Here is a 20,950-nt window from a genome sequence, read left to right as displayed (position 1 = left end):
TGAGGTTGCACAGAGCTGGAGAGCGGAGTGTTTTAGCAGTGAGTATTAGAGGCATGAGACACATGACAGCTTGCCATGATGCACACTGGCCATTCCTGCTTTAAAGCATCCTCCAGTTAGAGGCCTGAAAAACCCTCCGTACAGTTCCTTGCCATTCCAAATCCATTATTTCCCCTTTTCAAGACAGGATCTTTCTTTGACAGTCTTCTCAATGTCTACCATTTTAGGAGACACATCTCGCTCTACCTAGGAGTAAGGCAATGAGGTGCTCAGGTTTGTCTCTAACAGATGCTTCCTTTGTGCCCTTTCACCTAGTTGTCCTCAGTTCCCTCACCTATTCCATGAAATGATGCACTGAATGTTTCTGCCTTTCCAAAATTCATTCCTTGAAGCCATACCCCCCCACTGTGATGGTATTTGGAGGTGGGATCCTTGGGAGGGAATTGGGCTTAGATGAGGTCATGAGGGTGGGGCCCTCATAATGGGATGAGTGTCCTCAAAAGAAAAGGAAGACACATCCGAGTGCTCTCTCCTGCTCACTCTCATCTCCCACGTGGCACTGGTTTCTCTCTCTCTCTCTCTCTCTCTCTCTCTCTCTCTCTCTCTCTCTCTGAACCATGTGAGGGAACAGGAAGAATGCAACAATTAGCAACCCAGAAAAGGGAATCATAGGTACCATTTCTGCCAGCACCTTGATCATGGACTTCCCAGGCTTCTGAACTGTGAGAACTAAGTATTCATTGTGGAGGCCCCACCCCACCCCGTGTGTGGTGTTTTGTTACAGCAGTCTGAGCTAAGACACATGGGTATGTTAACCCAGAAGGTCTGAACATGGTAACAAATAAATACAACTATTATTGTCCCAGCACGTTTCCCTATAGCAGACTTCCTATAAATCTGAGAACATAATAAAATTTTTTTAATTCAGGAATTCAATGAATTCACATTTCTAAATGACGAGTTATTTTCCATATTCACTTACTCCTCATATGTATGGATTCTGTTCGGTACAAAGTCATTAAGCACTTTGCAAGGAGAAGAAAAAATTGCTTTTGACCTTTGGGGAATGCAATTTAGGGTTTATTGTTTGGAAAGCCCCAGGTAAATAATGATTATATAGCAATAAATTGTGTAATTGCATTTAATCTGTGCCTGGAGGCTAGCAAGCACTACAAATCAGTACCTTCCGAATAGAAGACTCTGGTTCTGGGAGGCAGCAGGAACCAGCTAGTATAAGGACACCTGTCAGTGCAGCAAGCATGGTCTCCAGAATTCGAGATAGTGCGGAGACACTATGGAGGTTTGCTCCAATTTCAATCACTGCCATTCAAGTGATAAGGAAGATCAGGACGAATTATTAGAAGCAGGGAAAACGGGTCCTAGGATAGACGATCTTAGGATTCTGAATGCTGCTGTTTGGCTAAGAGAAGGCTAAGAGCGGGCTTTTCAAATGTGTCCCCATATCCAGCCATCAGAATGGGTTAGAAAAAGCCACAGAGTAAGAGGAATGCAGTTATCATTAGTGGAGGATCTATTCTGACCCAGGGGCAGGTATGACCCTGAATGAGGGATTGCCCTTTTCTGGGTTGGGGGACAGGAATACACAGTGACAAAGATGTGAGCACCAGAGTCAGACTACCCGCCTTTTCATCCCAGCCCTGGCACATCCTTCCTCCCAGACCTTGAGATCACCAACTCTGAGTCTGTTTGTAATACGGGGCCAGGCACATTACCCTCCTATAGGGTTCTGTGAAATTCATGAAACAGTCCAAAAAGCCCTATGTGGACAATAATAACAATACAACCCCATTTATATCAGAAATGACGTTTTCAACATAAATGTGGTCAGAAAATGGAAACATAATCTCTCCCCTTAACAATAATTTTTATGAAAACCTCCATGAAAATCTTTTCGAACCGACCATATGCTTCCCTGCATACTGAAACAGGGTAAGAAAAAAAAACATACTTGAAATAACATGAGGCTTTGACCTGGCTCTACTACTCAGTAGCTGGGAAACCCGTCAGCAAGTCACAGGATGTGTGCGCACAGCAATTTGCTGTAATTTTAAAATGCACATGTCACCAAGCTGGTGGACAAAATATATGTGATAAGTGCTGTACAAACTCACTCACCAAAAATGAATTTTTGTTTGGTTTTCTTGAGGTTTCAAGACCATTATCGTGGACACAGATTATTCCACCATAACATGATGAAAGTTGAGCCCATGGTGGCAAATGGAAAAAAGCACCAGTCCCAGAACTGCCATCCTCTTGGGGACCAGATGTCCGTTGCAACTAACACAGGGTTCTCCCTAAGCTCATTGCCCAGGAAATGTTTGTTAATATTTGAAATATTAGATAAATTAATCATGCATTCTAATAATAGTGACTGTAGCCTCTTATAAAGAAAATGATGTGCTAGTAATGAAAAATATAAGTCACACCAAATATGCATAGAGAAATGCCTTAGATCGGGCTACTATAAAAATACCACAAACTGGGTGGGTTAAACAACAGAACCTTATTTGTTACAGCTCTGGAGGCTCAAAGTCTGAGCTCAGGGTGCCGGCATGGTCAGGCTGTAAAGATCGTTCGTTCTCCTCTGGTTCACAGAGTGCTGTCTTCTTTTTTGTGTCCTCACATGGTAGAGAGAGAGAAAGGGCTGACTCTCTTCCTTGTCTTATATGAACCCTAATCCCATTATAGGGACGCGCCACGCATGACCTAATCACCTCACACAAAGGCCCCACCTCCAAAGACATTGGGAGTTAGGATCTCAACATATGAATGGGGGGGAGGGGTGGAGACATGCTCAGTGATAGGAAGAAATGAGTAAGAAAAAAATTACCCAACATCGCACCACCTAGAAATAAGCATTGCCAACACCTGATGGAAATCAATCCAGTCCTCAACCTACTACAGATTATTAGAAAGGGATTAAAAAAAAAAGATGATAGATAGCCCATGGACACACAGATATACTGATAGAATGCTTTAAAAAAAACAGGCTCATAAGTGCTATTTTGAATAAAAGTGTTGTTTAATTTCATCTGAATTTAATTAAAAAAAAAAAAAAACTAAGGAACTACAGAAGTAAATTCCTAAACTAAATATTTCTTACCTGAAAGGTTTGTTAATTCATGAGAGATTCCTCTAAAGCTAAAGAAATAAAAGATTATAAAATATACTTTAAGAAGCCCTTTGAAATCGAACATTCAACATTATGCTGTACCACGGTTTCACTGAGGATTAGCACAATTACTTTGTTTCATACCTCCTACCCCCCTTCCTTCCCACATTTTAGTAACTACCTTAGTATTTTTAACTCGTCAGAGTTGGGAGAATTTGCATTTTATCCTAAAACCATTATCTGATTTTACTTGTACGTTATAATGCATATACAACCAGCATCTATGGAGCACCTACTATGTTCCAGGTGCTGTTCAAGGTGCTATGTACATAGTGGTAAACAAAACTGAGTCCCTGCTCTCATGGAGCTCAGCGCAAGAGACAGATAATAAACAACATTGTGTGTCTATCCACATGCACACATAGAGGAAATATGTGGGTTGTGACAAATGTTATGAATAAAAAAAAAGTGGGTGAAGGAGGCGGAGAGGAGAGTGTCAGAGTGGAGCATGATATTTTACACAGAGTGGTCTAGTGATTTTAAGAACTTTCTAGAAAGCAGGAACAGTAAGTGCATAACCAGCTTTTTATAGGGGTTTCTTGGTTCCTGGAATCTTTGGTTTGGTTTGATTTTCAAGAAGAAACTAACTCTTGATGGAGTCTTTTCCAGAAGTACTCAAATGCCTGAGGAAGTCGGCCTCTTGCCTCATTACTTAGAAGACAGACCAGCTGATGATGATTCTTTTCCTCAGAACTTGATCGACCCTGCCCCGCTCACCATCTTCTGGCATTGCCTGCTGCTGTGGTAACATCACCTCAGAGGACAAAAATCCCCTGAAGATAGAAGGATTAGTAAAAAACTCTCACGCCATCCCAGGTAAAAGGGAGTGTAGGTGGGAACAGGCGATGGCAGTGGGAAGGGGACTACATCTCTATGGCTTTGTCAACCTGCTGGCATTGGACCAGGAGCATGTGGAGTCGGATCCCAACTTTGGAATCTCAGAAACTTAGGTTCCAACCCCATATCTGCCACCTGCTACCTTGAGATAGTCACTTTCCCTTTCTGAGTCTCACTTTGCCAATCTATGCAACAGAAATAATAATAGTTACCTTGGCAAGGTCTCTGTAAGGACGAGGGGCGATGTACGTGAAGTCCCTGGGTAAGTGCCAAGTTACAGTCCCTCAGTACATAATAAATAACGAAAGCGACTGTTTCTATTGTGCAAACTTGGCTACCCCACCAAGTTGTGAGAGCCAAATAATGTATACAAACACAATAAGGAGATACACTCATAACATGCACAACCTATATCTATTATCTACCTCTAGGTGCGTGTATATATTAGAAAAATATACATACAAGGTAACATATGCGTACGAAAAGAAAGCCATCAGCATACTTAGATTCCTGACCAAAGCTGCATGAATGCTATATACTGCCTATGGAAGATATATATATTACAGAGACTGTCTCTGCAAATGTCAATTTAACCCAAATTAAAGTTCTATCAAGGAGCTTAAATATTAATTGACTTTTATTTATGAAAAACCGCTTGCAAAGCAGTAACTCCAAAAAAGGTGAGCTCCTTCCTGAAATCTAATGTGCAACAGATGAATTCACACAGCTGGCTGAAGGGAAGGGCCCAACTCAACGGATGAAAATAGCACTTAGCCAACCTGGTGATCCATCAAAATCTGGTCCTACCAACAACACAGCCATTGCTCTCCTATCAAGGTCATTATGGTTGTTTCGTCCTGGACTATTTTTTATCTTACCTTCTCTGTATTAATAAACAAAGTATTATTTAGTTTAATACTAAGTATTAATACGAAGTAATATTTAGTTTAGTATTATTAAACTAAATAATACTTGCTTTATTAATACTGGGACCAAGCAGGGCAAATGGACAGAATCTGATAAGTTTACATCAAACTGACAAGTCCTTGGTCCCCAATATCTATCTCATCTATTTTCATTTCCTTCGCCTTCTAACTTTTGGGGCTCCTTTGGTTTTTTTTTTTTTTAATTGGTGGGAAGATTCTAGGCTCCTTAGAGAACACTTGAGTCTTCAATGATGTCAGAATGGCAAGCTGAGGAAAAAGTACCCTCAATGGAATTAAAATGTTGGTTGAGTGGTTTGTAACCACGTGGGATGCTTGGAAAACTTCAGCTCTACAACATTTACCAGTTTGGTTCACCTGTTAACACACTGATAAAACTGTTCCATCAGGAAAATTCCAGGCTTTCGGAGGACCTGGATCTTCAAGTCCAGGGTGACAAGAGCATACAACTAGAAATCTGATAGGCCGAGTGCGTTATGTGAGATGGCGGAGGGGGAGAGAGACTGCTGTCTCCCCAGAGCAGGAGACATAGGCTCACACACACTTTTGAGCTGGAAGAACCACGGGGACCATCTAGACCAAGCTGAGCAGTGGCCCTCGAACTTGAGAATACCCCAGGATCCCTTGAAGGGCTTGTTGAACCCAGGCTGCTGGGCCCCACCTCAGAGGTTCTGATTCAGGAAACCTGGGGAAGGGGTATGAGATGCTGCACTTCGAACAAGTCCTCACGGTAACGTCCATACAGCCAGCAGGGGGACCGCCACGTGAGAACCTCTGCAAGAGGGCAGTGGCTGTCGATCTTTGCTACATAGTGAAATCACCTACAGAGATTTTCAGAGTTCCAATACCCAAGTTACACCTCATGCCAATTAAATCAGAATCCCTGTGGGTAGGACACAGTCAGTGTTCAGTCGTTTTTCAAGGTTTCCCAGATGATTGCAACATGCTGCCAATTTTAACAAACCAATTAATTTATGTTTCAGGCGGAAAACCAAGACTCCCTTGTTGGTTGGCAAGACGAACTCTAGAGCCCGAGTCTTGTCACCCACTGAGGGCTCTTCCTCCCTCCCGACTCACAGAAACAGTGGAAGTACACAGCGGACTGCGTAAGGCAACGGGTTTTAACGAGAATCCCCTGTGTTACTATACTCGTTAACATGCATCACAATATACACGTATTAGTTCTCAACTGCTGCATTAAAAAGTACTCCAAATCTTAGTGGCTAAAAACAACAGTTATTACTTCACACAGTTTTTGTGGGTCAGAAATCATGACCAGGCTGCAGGCATGAATTCTCCTCTGGATGTGCATGTGAGGGGACAGAGGGGATCCGGGGAGAAAGAAGGGGGTCAACAATACAAAATGGAAAACCAGGAATAATGTTTATCATCCAAATTTCCTTGGGTATAAAGGAAAAGGTCTGAAAAGCATAAGGAAAGTGCAGGAAGGAGGCACATGAGCTTTACTGAAAACAGAAGAAGCTAACAGATTATCTGATGAACAAGAGGGTAGGGCGCCTGGGTGGCTCAGTCGGCTGAGTGTCCGACTTCGGCTCAGGTCGTGACCTCATGGTCCATGGGTTTGAGCCCCACGTTGGGCTCTGTGCTGTCAGTTCAGAGCCTGGAGCCTGCTTCAGATTCTGTGTCTCCCTCTCTCTCTGCCCCTCCCCCACTCACGCTCTGTCTCTATCAAAAAGTGAATAAGCATTAAAAAAAAATTTAGATAAACAAGAGGGTAACTGTGCTCCCCTTATTAAAGAGATCAGGAAAAACATGCAAATATATAATTTCATCCAGATGTCTAGACTGGACATTGAATAAATTGAATAAATATAAATCAAACCTTAAATCTTGAAGAAATCTATATTCCACCTGAAGATTTTATTTTTTATTTATTTTTAGTTTTTTTAATGTTTATTCATTCTTGGGAGAGAGAGAGAGAGAGAGTGCGCGCGCGCTAGTGGGGGAGGGGCAGAGAGAGAGGGAGACACAGAATCTGAAGCAGGCTCCAGGCCCTGAGCTGTCAGCACAGAGCCCGATGCGAGGCTTGGAACTCGTGAACCACAAGATCATGACCTGAGCCAAAGTCGGACGCTTAACGGAGCCACCCAGGCACCCCAACCTGAAGATTCTAAATAATACTCTAAACAGGAACAAAGAGACTATTTTCACACTAGGTCTGTATCAGATTCACAGCTAGAACTCTGGTCTCCTGGTCCTCAGCACAATACGTTCCTTCCATAACCCCACCCACATCCCAACAAGACACACTCAGCCCTAGAGTAGGTCACCAGCATCCCAGCCCGTGGGCTGCATCTGTTTCAACAGTCTCGAGGGAGGACGACCACTTGCAAAGGCGAGACACAAGTTGGTAGGTGAGGGTGTGCTGCGGTGGCCTCTTCCACTCCTATTTCCCCACCCGGGGAAAAGGGAAGTTTGTAACTGACATAAAGAACAGCATCAGAAGGTGCCCAGCTCAATTTCACTTTATTTCTCATCTCAACAAACACTAACTAAGGGTCAGGTATGTGCCAAGCACAGCACGAGGCACAGAGGATGCAAGTCCAGGTAAGACACACACCGCCTGCTCTCGAGAAGCTCCCGGACCAACAGGCAAGAGAGCTAAGTCAGTCACTACGATACAGCACAGATAGATGCCTTATTGGGAACAGGGATGGGGGTTATTTAAACCATACTGGGGATACAGAAGGCTTCCTAGCAAAAGACGTTCTTGAGATGAATTTAAAAGAATAAAATATATTTGGATAAAAGTATAGCCTTCAATAGAAGTAACTTTATGTGCAAAGGAGTGAAGACTTAACAGAGCATATGTGCTCAAGAATAGAAAAGAAATTCAGTGTAGTTAAACTGATGAATTTTTGGAGGGAAGGGGCAAAGACTAATGGCAAAAAAAAAAAAAAAAACAAAAAAAAGAAAAAAACTGTACTAGTTTCGTATTGTTGCTGTAACAAATTGCCACAAATGCAGTGGCTTCAAATGACACAAATTTGTTCTGTGACAGTTCCGGAGGTCAGAAGTCCAAAATGAGTCCTACAGGACTGAAATCAAGGTGTGGGCAGAGCCGGTTCCTTCTCGAGTCTCCAGGGGGAAATCTGTTTCTTATCTCTTCCGGCTTCTCAGGCTGCCAGCATGCCTTGGCCACATGATTCCCCTCTGCTCTATCATCACGCTGCCTTCTCTTATGCATGCAAATCTCCCTCTGCTGTCTTGTTTTTTGTGGGTTTTTAACATTTTTTTTTTTTTATCTTAGAGAAATTGAGAGAGAGTGCAAGTGGGGGAGAGGAGCGAGGGAGAAAGAGAGAGAATCTTAAGCAGGCTCCCTGCTCAGCACGGAGCCCAACATGGGGCTAGATCCCACAACCCTGGGATTATGATCTGAGTCAAAATCAAGAGTCAGATGCTCAGCCAACAGAGCCATCCAGACACTCCTCTAGGGTAGAGGTACCTGTGATGACACTTAGGTCCCACTAGGATAAACCAAGATAATTTCCATCTCAAGATCCTTAACTTTATCACATTCACAAAGTTCATTTTGCCATTTAAGGTAACATCCACAGTCTCCAGGGATTAGAATACAGATACTTGGGGGACATTATTTCACCTAGCACAAGAACACTGTGAACTAAAATGAGGTTTGCTCACCTTAAAATCCACAGAAAGCCATGGTAAGGTTTTAAGCAAGACAGTGATGAAGCGGATTTGGAGAAGCTCACCCTAGCAGCCGCCTTGTGGAAGATGAATCAGAGGGGTGAGAAGAGAGAGAAGCAGCCAAGTTTTCAATAATCTTAGTAAAAAGTGACGAGGACTTAAACTAAGGAGGGTTTTGGAAACAGACAGAAGGGATTGCTGTGACAGATTTCACATCTAAATTAGGAAAACCTGAAGACTGTCAGAATCTGGAGAGTAAAAGGGAAGGAGACAGTGAGAAGATGAGCTGATTTCTGGCTGGGGTGACTGGTTAGTTTCGATGACATCAATCTCTTGTGCATAGGTCAGCAGGTTTGTGGCTAGGAACTGGAACACTGGAGGAGGAAAGGGAGAGACTGGGAATGAGTTCTCGTATGGACCAGTTGGCTTTGAGATGCCTAGAGGATATCTCATGAAGATAACCAGGTTTCCTATAGGGAGTTGATGATGTCATTCTTAATCTTAGCAAGGAGGTCCGTCCAGAGAACTCCATCAGAATGACATCTGTATATGACTGAGCACCAAACCACATAATAGATTAATATGATCATTCCAAAGGATATACAGGGGAGAATAGGAGCAGGCTGCAAAGAAGCCCTTGGAAACCCCAAGATGGAAAGTCAAAGGATCCCAGAGGATGCTGGGGAGAACAGGCCAATAAGGGCGTGGGAAAACCAAAAGAAAACAGGCTTCAGAAGATGCACGGTGCGAGGAGTTAGTAAATTGCTGATCGGCTGCATTGTGACTTGGACAACATCCTGGAAGGGTTTTTTGGGTATGTATCAAAATGATTCATGTATAGTGCTAAGTTAGCACACGTTTAGGCCTGTTAAAAACAAAAAGCAGGAGAATACATGTGAGTGTGTGTGTGCACATGCGTGTACTATGTGTAAGCATGCATGTTTGTCTATGGTGCCAAAACCACTCACAAAACTGGTAACAAAACTAGCTGCCTCCAGGAATGGGAAGTAAATGACCAGAGGAAAGGGGGTGAGAAGGAGAATTTGTATTGTCCTCCCTTGTAGCACTTTTAAATTTCTAAGTGAACTTATTACCTATTTGTAAATAAATTAATTCAATTTAATTAAGAATAACATGCCTACAGGGCACCTGGGTGGTTCAGTCAGTTAAGTGTCTGACTTTGGCTCAGGTCATATCTCATGGTCCATGAGTTCGAGCCCCACATCAGGCTCTGTGCTGACAGCTTGGAGTCTGGAGCCTGCTTCAGATTCTGTATCTCCCTCTCTCTCTGGCCCTCCCCCATTCTGTCTGTCTGTCTGTCTCTCTCTCTCTCAAGAATAAACATAAAAATTTTTTTAAAAAAGAAATAACATAGCTATCAGTCTTTCCACATGCTACAGAAATAGAAGGCAGGATAAGAACTGAAAAGAATCAATTGTTTAAAGGGGGCGATACTCAGGTCACTGGTGTCCCTAGAAGATTTCAGTGATATTGTAGGGACAGAAGCCAAATTATTGGTAAGTCCGTAGAAGGACGTTTTTAAAAAATCAAGACCTAGGGGAGCCTGGGTGGTTCAGTCAGTTACGTGACTGACTCTTGACTTTAGCTCAGGTCATAATCGCACGGTCATGGGATCAAGCCCCGCAGAAGATCAAGGGGCTGGGTTAAGCTCCTGCTTGAGATTCAATCTCTCTCTCTCTCTCTCTGCTCCTCCCTCACATGTGCTCTCTAAATAAACAAACAAACATTTGAAAAAATGAATACCTAAATATGGACTGGCTTCTCAAGAAAACTGGCTAACAAGGAAAAGTGAGAACATAATAATTTTTGTTTGATTGCTTGTTTGTTAATATGTTCATATTTCTATTCTGAAAGGAAAGAGAGGGCATCATAAAATACAAATGAAAAAAGGGATATAAGGCTGGAGTATAAGATTCCTAAGGAAGCAGAACAGCATGAGATCCTAAACACATTTTAACGGGAATACATGGATCAGAGGGAATTTCATCACACCTTCTGAGGTAGGGAAGTGAAGAGAGTATGGATGTACACAAAGATAAGGGTCTTTGTCCTTAATTTTCATCTCAGCAAAAGCGAGCACACAGCCACCTGCTATAAGTGAGAAGGGTGGGGGAAGCTGGAGGTTGGAGCAAAGAAGTAAACCTTTCAAATAGCTCTGAAAGGAATGAAAGAGCATATGAAGCATGGAGAAATGCAGAAAATTGCTGACAGCCCCAAAAGCCAACTGAGACACTGAATTTGTAATGATCGCAAATACCCACGGGAGCCCAACTGCTCTATCAGAACTCGGCCCTCTAGATACCGAAATGAGAAACAGAGAGGTCTCACCGGGACAAGGTTCGGTTTTACAAAACAGACAAGGAGCAATTAATGGCTACATATGAAAATGTGAGTGAAACGCTAGGCCACAGCAACACAACTGAGCCAAGCAGATACCAAGGGATGTGAAGCAAGAAGCAGGGTGAGGACTGGAAGAAGGCAGAAGAGCCAGGGTGAGGAGGTCTAGATGACAGAGGGAGGGCAAGGGAGAGTAAAATAACTACAACAGAGGATGCAGAATGGGATTTGGAGCATAAGATTTATAGAAAGAGCCTTTGATCAGATCGACGACCAAGGGAGAAGGTGGATAAGGGGGAAATAAGGTAAGGATCACTGGAGATGAAGTCAAAACATTGCTTGGTGCTTCCTTGATGCTGGGCTCCATGCCTGTTACTGCTGGGTCTCTCCTAGGAGGAAGAGTGGGCCACTACCTGGAAGACTTGATGGGAATTGCTAACTTTAAATGTTTGCCAAAAGTACTGGTAAAGTAAAGTGAAAAATACCATCTAATGGAGCTTCCAATGTCTAGTCTTTTGGTACCCTGATATCTCAGCCCTTCCAACTTGTAAACTTTAGAATAGAGAAACTGTATGCCCTGGGAATGGGTCTAAAGATACACTTTACCCTGAGCTGACCCTCTGCAATTATCTATATTTGGTTACTGCTGAAATGAACTGGTGTCACATCAGCACTAAATTAGGAATGTTTTTCATGTTTCTTAATGTCAACGACCTTATAAAATAAGTGTAAACATCTACAGAAGAGGAGAGAACACTAGTAAATAATTTTCCATTAGACCATTGTGCTTGTCAAGGTCTCCCAAGGGTTGTTTATGAAAAGTGGGAGAAGTCCTATGATTTTGGCAGAAAAGAAATGCCTCCACTTTCTCCAACTAGAGCTATGAAATCTGTCAGACCTCGGGTAGTCAAGAAATGAGAAAAGTAGTGCTGACTCATTCAACCACTCAAAAATTTTATGACCTGCTTTCTTTGTGCTGTTAAAAAATTGGGTGAGCTTAGGGGTGTCTGGTGGGTCAGTCAGTTAAGCATCCAACTCTTAATTTTGGCTCATGTCATGATCTCATGGTTGGTAAGATCGAGCCCTACATTGGGCTCTGCACTGACAGATAATAAATAAATAAGCACTTAAAAAAAACAATTGGGTGATCTTAGACAAGTTATTTGAATTCACTGAACCCAGGAACCCTCACCTGTTAGGTGGGTCTATGAAACCTGACTTACTTTCACAGAAAATAAAAGGGTAATAAAACTCCAAAATATCATTTCCCTTCGACAAAAGTCTACACCTGTAGTCTAGAAGTCCAAGCTGTCAAACAAAGGTAGACTGTGATAAGATATATATATATATTATATTATATTCTTTATATTTTGTATAATTAATTTATATAATTATTTAAGTATATAATTATATTTATATTTATAATTATATAACAATTTATATAATTAATTTCATATAATTATAATATATATTATATTTATATGAATATATAGTATAGACATGTAATATCTATCTAGATAATACAGTCTATTGGTATTGTCATTTTACTACTTTGGATGAAGTGTGAAAACATTTCTTCCCTTTTGTTCCTTGGATATTCTATACCTTAGATATTTACACATGCGTTTTATCATTTTATATATATATATGTATACATACTTTATATATGAATATATAACTGTTTATGTATATCTTTTAATATTACAAAAATATACCTATATATATATATATATATATATGATAAGATACATAGGAATTTTTGAGGGAAATCAAAATATTCATTGACCCAAATAAAAATTAAAATACTACATATCAAAATCTGTGCTATATAGCTAAAGTAGTGCTGGGAGAGAAATGCATAGCACTAAATGCATATATGTATGCAAAGTCTCACATCCGTGATCTCAGCTCCTCCCTCAAGAACCTAGAAAATGAAGAACAACATAAACCCAAAGTGAGAGGGAAGGAAATAAAAAACAGAAACCAATTAAACTAAAAACAACAGAGAAAAATTAATCAACAAAGAGCTTGTTCTTTCAAAGATTAATAATGTTGCCAAACCTCTAGCAAAACAGACACAGGTTAAGAGAGAAGACACAAATGACTGATATCAGGAATAAAACAGGGATACTACTACAGACCCTGCAGGCATGAAAACTATAAAAAAAAGTATTAAGAACATCCCTACACACATAAATCTGAAAACTTAGATGAAATAGACCATTTCCTTGAAAAACACAACCACAACAATGTACTCAATGTGAAATACTTGAATAGCCTCGTATTCCTTGTATTAAAGGAAATTAAGTTTGTAATTTAAAAATTCCATAAAAGTAATCTCTAGGCCCAGATGGTGTCACTGGAGAATTCTACCACATATTTAAAAAATTAATAATAATTCTACACAATCTCTTCCAGAAAATAGAAGAGGAGGGAATACTTCCCTTTCATTTTATTAAGCCCTGATATCATAAATAGATAAAAAAAAAAAAAAAGATACAGTTCCAAAACCTTAAATAAGACCACTGGGGTGCCTGAGTGGCTCAGTCAGGTAAGTGTCTGATTCTTGATCTCAGCTCATGTCTTGATTTCAGGGTCATGAGTTCAAGGCCTTCACTGGGCTCTGTGTTAGGCTCCACACTGGGCATTAAGCCTACTTAAAAAAAAAAAACTACAGACCACTAACGTTCATGAAAGTAAATGCAAAATCCTTAACAAAATACTAACAAATGGAAATCAGCAACATACAGAAAGCGTTATACATATTAAGGAGCGGTTTTTTCCAGGGATGCAAGACTAGTTCAATATTTGAAAATCAATATATATAATACCTTTTACTAACAGACTAAATAAGAAAAATCACATTATCATGTCAATCCACGCAAGCAAAGTATTTGACAGAATTCAACGCTCACTCACAATTTCCAAAAAAAAACACAAACTTACAGCTAACACTATACTTAATAATGAAAGACTGAGTCTTTTCCCTTAAAATTCGGGGGGAAATTGGGACAAGGATGTCCACTCTTACATTCTTATTCAACATGAAGCTGGAAGTTTTAGCCAGTGCAACAGGGCAAGAAAAGGGAAAAACAGGCATACATATCAGAAAGGGAAAAAAGAGAGTGATTCCTATTTGGAAGTGACATGAGGGGCCCCTGGGTGGCTCAGTCGGTTAAGCATCCAACTTTGGCTCAGGTCATGATCTCACGGCTCATGGATTCAAGCCTCCCGTCGGGCTCTGTGCTGACAGCTTAGAGCCTGGAGCCTGCTTTGGATTCTGTGTCTCCATCTCTCTGCCTCTCTCTCTTTCTCTCTGTCTCTCAAAAATAAATAAATGTTAAAAATTAAAAAAAAAAAAAAGGAAAGAAAGAAAAGAAAGTGACATGATAGTCTACATATCTGTGCTGACAGCTCAGAGCTTGCTTGGGATTCTCTACCTCTCTCCCTCTCTGCTCCTCCCCGACTCACACTCTCCCTCTCAAAATAAATAATCTTTTCTTAATGTTTATTTATTTTTGAGAGAGAGAGACAGACTTAGCATGAGCAGGGGAGGGGGAGACAGACAGGGAGACACAGAAGCCGAAGCAGGCTCCAGGCTCCGAGCTGTCAGCACAGGGCTCCACACAGGGTAGCCCAAAACTATCCAAAATGATCTTGACAAGAAGAATGAAATGGGAGATCTTACTCTTTCTGATGTTAAGGTTTACTATATAGCCACAGTAATCACAACAGTATAGTACTTACAGAAGGTCAGACACACAGATCAACGTAAAGAACAGAGAACCCTAAAACAGACCCACAAAAATATACCAATGTTGACATCTAGACGCTTGTCTTCAAGTGACCTAGAGGCCACTGGATTCTGTGCTACACCTGTGAGTTGACTGACTGAGCTTCCGAGGCTTCAGAAGAAGAAGAAAGTTGAAGCGGAAAGTCTCAGGGTGCTTCCCGATGGTCTGCCAGAGCCTCAGCTGAAGTCACAGCAGGCTGAAGGTCTGGAGGTGAGGGCATCAACAGCATCTGCCACATAAGCCTAATTCTGGAGTAGAGGGTTGGCAAGAACACTTGGCCACGGGAACAAGACAACATATGAGCTTTCATTATTAGTTAAAGAATATCCTTTTCCCTATTTATTTTTAGCTTTTTTAAAAATATTTATTTATTTTTGAGAGACAGCGTGAGACAAAGTGAGAGTGGGGGAGGGGCAGAGAGAGAGGGAGCCACAGCATTGGAAACAGGCTCCAGGCTCTGAGCTGTCAGCACAGAGCCCGATGCAGGGCTTGAACCCACAGACCGTGAGATCATGACCTGAGCCGAAGTCGGACGCCCAACCGACTGAGCCACCCAGGCGTCCCCCCTTATTTTTAGCTTTTGCCAATTGTTTCAGGACTTGAGAACCAAAGGCATGTTGCTGTAGCTCCTCTTCAATACACCTAAACCTAATTCAAGTGCAACCTACGATCCTAACCCGCAACCTCACCTTAAACCTCACACGCGCTGTCTCCCTCACTCACTGTAACCTTCTCCTAACCCAAACACAAACCGAAGCTCTAACCCTAACCCCAACCCTTGCATTGACTCTACTGCCTGCTTTTTCTCTCACTACCCTTGCTTCATCGAATGTTGCATTAGATACTGGATATGGTAAATGGCATGTTCTAGACACTCAGCTTTCTGTGATTTTTGTTCCGGCAAGAAGTAAGTAGGCTGAATTCAAATTCCAAACTGTCTTCTCTTACAGGTTACAGAAGCTGGAATCTCTGCTCAGGGCTTTCAACTTCCAGTTCAGCCTTTTCACCAAGCTTGCTAGAGTCTCCTCCCCTCAAACACATGTAGTTCAGCAATCTGCCAAGGATTGGGGAACACTTTATGCACTGACTTTGGGGCTCACTCGCTCTGGGGCTCCCTCCCTTTCCAGGACTTCTTTCTCACCTTTCTGACTCTTCTGCAATCCCTGAACTCTTTCCCCTTTCCTCTGAAGTTTTTGCCTCTGATTACTCTCCAGTGCCATCAAATAATAGTTTGGCATATGCATATTTTTGCCCATAGTCTATCATTGTTATCTGTGGGGCATTTAGTCCAACCAAGTGACTTCATCATCACCAGCAGCTGGAAGTCCCCAGAATCAAGTTTACCTGATCACAGGGAACTCTCATTGAGCCAAAGTTTTGGGGGAGGGTGCAAAAATACATCGTGATAGGTGTCAGAGGAGTCTAAGCAATTGACTGCACCTTTCTGACCCCTGCAGCCCAAGATCATAGCTACCTTTTTCTCTTGATGGTGGACTGCTACTCCACACATTCAACCTTATGTCTTAGTGCAACAGGTAACAGCCAGTTCATGATAAGCAGCTCCTATTTGGTGAATTGGTCAAATGTTTAGTGTCTATCAGGATTCAGTATCAACTGAAGGAGTTTTCTCAAAAGGAGAATAGTTATTAGTAAATATGAGCACAGTGTTGTGTTACTCCAAAGCCCTTGGCAGATGTGCCTCTGTGATTCTTCTTTGGGGGGCTTCCAGAGGCTCCACATAGCATCCTATTTGTCAAAGACACCGTGGGTACAATTGGACCTTACTGAGGTACCAATCAGATTAAGCTACTCCTTTCCCGGGGAGAGGTGAGTAAAGGATGGAGAGAATCCAGGGGTGGTATGTTAGTGACACTCCCTATATATGATAGGAAATCATTACAAATGGGAATAGTTATCTCCCTGAGCCCCAACATAAAGCCTGACATAGAGCCGACACCCAATCCGTGCTAGAACACGAGTATATAAATGAATAAACCACTATTATCACTACATCAAATTTGTATTGATCCTTTACAAATATTACATAATAAGTCACATACTCAATTCTCATGCATTTTTGGCAATATAGAATTCTGGCCAACAAAGACCTGTAAAAGTGTCAGCATTCACTGTTACTGGGCATTTGTAAAATGCCAAAGGTGTACTTACTTATTATTCATTCAATATAGGTTGTGTGTCAGGCACCATGCTAAGTGCTAAGAAGGTATATATGAATAAATGAATGAATAACATTGTTCTTGACCTCATGAACCTGACAGTCTAGTAGACAATATGTCATGGGCCCATTTGGCCAAAAGTCAAAAGAACTAAGCTCCAAGCCCAGCCTGCCTCTCCACAGGTCTCTCCTTGACCCAGGAGGGCATTTCTTCATCCTGAATATCTCAACTTATTGACCTTGTCGCCATCCCACAATGTAGTCTGGAATCCAGAAGAAAGTAGACAGGTGATGAACACTGCATGATCAAAAAAAAAATGTATTTTCATATAACTCTCAGAGCCATAAATAATGTGAATGCAAGAACAGCAAGAATCATAGAAGAACAGAGCATGGAAAATATGATTTAGCCACATTATCCACTGGTTCTGAGATACTTTTCATTCTGGGACCCCTGATAATAAATGAACAAAAGAAAAGGTTGGTTAGACAATGTCCAGTTTCGAGTTAAATGCAGATAAATCCTGATACCCTAAGTATGTTGTGCCCCTGTTTATGCTTGGAAAAGAGACAAAGGACAGAAGGAAGCAGAGCAGAGAGAGTGAAACGGATCATGATTCAATTGATGCAGCAGATTTTATCATTTCTTTTTCTCCCCGACTGATTTGTTCTTCCTTAGGTTGCAAGCTTGGCAATTGCTCTTGGGAGGCACAATGAGATCTCCCGGCCAATTCAGCATCCTGGATTTGGCCTCATCTGTGTGTAACAAAGTCTCTGTCTAATGAAGATCATCATGGATCAGTGGATTCACATTATTCATCCGACCATTCCAAAACATGCCCACTCCCACCTCACACTTAGATGGCTTTGTTGATTTATAGTAACTGGGACATTTCAAAACAAAAGCCGACTGGCATTGTAGTCCCATTTAAAAAATTCTGAATGCTAATTACATATTGAAATACCTAAAAAAAAAAAAAAAAGCAAATACACACACACACACCCAAAAGAAAAAAAAAAAAGCAAAAGCAAACAGTCTCACACCTGGAAATAATTCAATTTCCCTATCTGTGTAAAACCTCCCAACGTTCCCTTTGTATATTCTTATTTTGTTTTGATTCTTATTTTGCACAGTTATAACATTCTATACATACTTTTGTGCCCTTTCCTTTAACCTATTTTTACAATGGAGAATTTTCCAAATTATTTATAAGTCAGTCCTTCCTCATTTTTAAGGACTGCAGAGGTCCACATCAACCGAGTGTTCTGCTGTTTATAGCCATTCATTAAATTCATTAGATATCATTTAAGCTGTGATTTCATCTTTGTTCATAAACTATCCCTCTGCATGCGTTTATGGAAGGATATTACCTATTACCAGGGTAGTTATATGTCGACTACTTGTCTACTGACTCTGCATTATGAGTCTTGAGGGCAGGCACTGTGTCTGTCCACCTCTGTTCCTCCAGAGCCTGACTTATAGTAAGTAAGGAATAAATGCTTGTGGAAAGAATAACCAGCCAGTCAATCATTCAGGTACCCATACAGTACCCTAAAAGAACTGAGTATGATTATAAAAAGGAGTACTCATGTTAAGGTCGTAGAACATAACATGTCAATGCTTACCAAGGACACAAAATTTCTCACGGGGCCTCCTCAGCAGTGAATGAGCTGACCCATAAAAACATCTTATCTCCTTCAGCAATGTGATAATGTCTGTTTCTAAGTAGGTGGCCTATTATAGGAATTGCTTTTCTGAGTACAGCTCAGTCAGATACAGTTGAGGTTCCTATTCTTAGCTCTGACTCAAGTTCCTTTCCAGCAAAGGGGACTCACTAAAATGCTCTCCCTGAGTTTACATGCGGGTTCCGAGAGATGTTTCTACACCTGTCTCCCTGCCTCCCTACTTGAATGCCCCACCCTCACTGTGAGCTTTTGGAAGGCAGCTCCCTGCCCAACTTAGTTTCCCCGATACGTAGCACCGTGCCTGGAACAGAACACATGGAGTTCAAATTTGAACTCAACCTATATGATTCCAAACCCTCAGATCTTTCATTCATTCAACAAATATATTTATTGAGATTCTGCTATATGTGGCTACCCGCTAGGGACACAGGGGTGAACAAGATGGAAGAAGCCATCAGGTGGCAGCCATCACAATGCCTAGGGTATTAACAAAATCTTGGCTTAAGCGAAGATACTGCATCAAGTGGCCCCAAGATAATGCTGGAACAACAATGGAACTTAGACTCCATTCGGCTGGAAAATAATAGAGCCTGACTCCTCAACAAACTGTCTAGAAAAAACAGCTTCTTTAAAGGACTTGCCGTTTTGGTGGCAGTGAGAACAAAGGTGCCATCCCTTGCCCTTACCTCGAGCTTTTGGAGCTGCAGCATCGATGGACCAGGAATCAATAGTTGTGACTGTGACACACTCTGTGAGACCCTGGCAAGGTGAGGCGTGGCTCTCTGATTAATTGGAGGCTGTCCCCTCAGGTTTGCAGTGTCATCCTTCAGTCTGACGCCCCACGCAAACCAGACACATTTGAATAAATGGCTCGAATTCCCTTTGACACAGAGAATCCCCCAGAAACGTGGAAAAGGGTCAATCTGTGTGACCCAGGAAGGGAAAATTCTCTGAGTGAAAGGCCATACTGGTGATGAGGCTGGGTTTAATCAGTCGTGTGGGAAGAAATAGAAATGATTAACGCTGGGCGGGCTCCCTGGGCACCAGTTCCTCCTGGGACTACCCCTCCCTCCCCATCTGCTCAGTCCTCCACGTTTGGTGCTTATCCTGTGTTCTCAGTGTCCTTTACAGCTAAGAGCCAATAATATCAGGGGGAAGGGGGGGTGCTCTGAAAGTCTCTGTTCCAACCCAGACGTTAGTCCACATGCGTCATATTACTTGACCAAAAACTGATTAAAATGCCAATGTCTTCATTTTCTAGGGCCATAACAAAACACCGGAAACTGGGAGTCTTAAACAGAAATTCACGGTGTCACAAATGAGGCTAGAAGTCTGATATCAAGGTATTAGAGGAGAATTGATTCCTTCTGAGGGCCACGGGGAAGAATCTCTTCCATTCTTCTCTCCCAGCTTCAGGGGCGCCTCAGGCATCCCTTAGCCTGTAGACGGCATTAGCCCTGTGTCTCCACATCCTCTTCCCTTTGCGCGTGTCTATCTCCTAATTTTCCCTTTTTATAAGGATGTGGATCATACTGGATTAGAGCCTACCCTCATGATGTCATTTTAAGTTGGTCACCCCTGAAAAGACCCTATTTCAAATGAGGTGAGGTCACATTCTGAGGTATCAACGGTTAGGGCTTCGCCTATCTTTCTGAGGAGACACAATCAACCCGCCACAGCCAACTTCATAGCATTGTTACAAGAATCAAATGTTCTCAAGTATGTAAAATGGCATGTGCCTAGGAGGTGCTCAAAGAAAGCTACTGCCTTCCCTTGCTTTTTCGTTTCAGCTTTAATTTTCAGCCTTACCACAAAACTTTTTTTTTTTTTCCTCTCACTATCAGTAAGCTTTCCCCATAATATATTGTTTGTTCAACACTTTCTTCAACGCAGCCTTTGCAAGAATATCAGGGTCTGACTTCCCTGGGAACTTACCAGATGCTCAATAACCACAGTCTGGGGAAAGAGTTTCACTTTTTTATTTAAGTATGCTCTGACTTATATTTTTTAAGAATATGATTGTCAATGGAATGAATGAGAATATTAAAACATATTGTTAAATAAGAATGAATTTGAAATGTATTTAAAATTGAATCTTTGGATTTTGAAATCTAGAACACTCTGGTGTTTATGTGTCCATGTTAAAAGGCAGACACATTCCTCTCATGATTTTGAGGGAATGAAATAATTCACGGAGGAGGTTTGCCACCTAGTAGACACTCAGTAAGAAGGACTTACGTTCATTATGCCTGCTGTTAAATCCCAGGCCTCGCCCTCTACATCTCTGTCAGAT

At 41.7% G+C, this 20,950-nt stretch overlaps 1 long non-coding RNA gene across 3 annotated transcripts in view; it reads right to left on the bottom strand.

The window, feature by feature from the left end:
• The window catches only part of LOC106976889 (uncharacterized), a 319,186-nt gene extending 298,500 nt beyond the window's left edge, over positions 1-20,686 (bottom strand). The window contains exon 1 of one of the 3 annotated variants that reach the window (XR_008292536.1): positions 19,344-20,686. This is a non-coding gene — a long non-coding RNA (uncharacterized LOC106976889). The remainder of the gene's footprint in view (positions 1-19,343) is intronic. The other 2 variants (XR_008292539.1, XR_008292538.1) reach the window with 2 other exon arrangements.
• Positions 20,687-20,950: the final 264 nt, after the last annotated feature.

This window comes from Acinonyx jubatus, chromosome F2, assembly GCF_027475565.1.
Source record: "Acinonyx jubatus isolate Ajub_Pintada_27869175 chromosome F2, VMU_Ajub_asm_v1.0, whole genome shotgun sequence".
Taxonomy (NCBI): domain Eukaryota; kingdom Metazoa; phylum Chordata; class Mammalia; order Carnivora; family Felidae; genus Acinonyx; species Acinonyx jubatus.
Note: the sequence above shows the minus strand (reverse complement) of the source record. Positions and strands in the feature narration are given on the sequence as shown.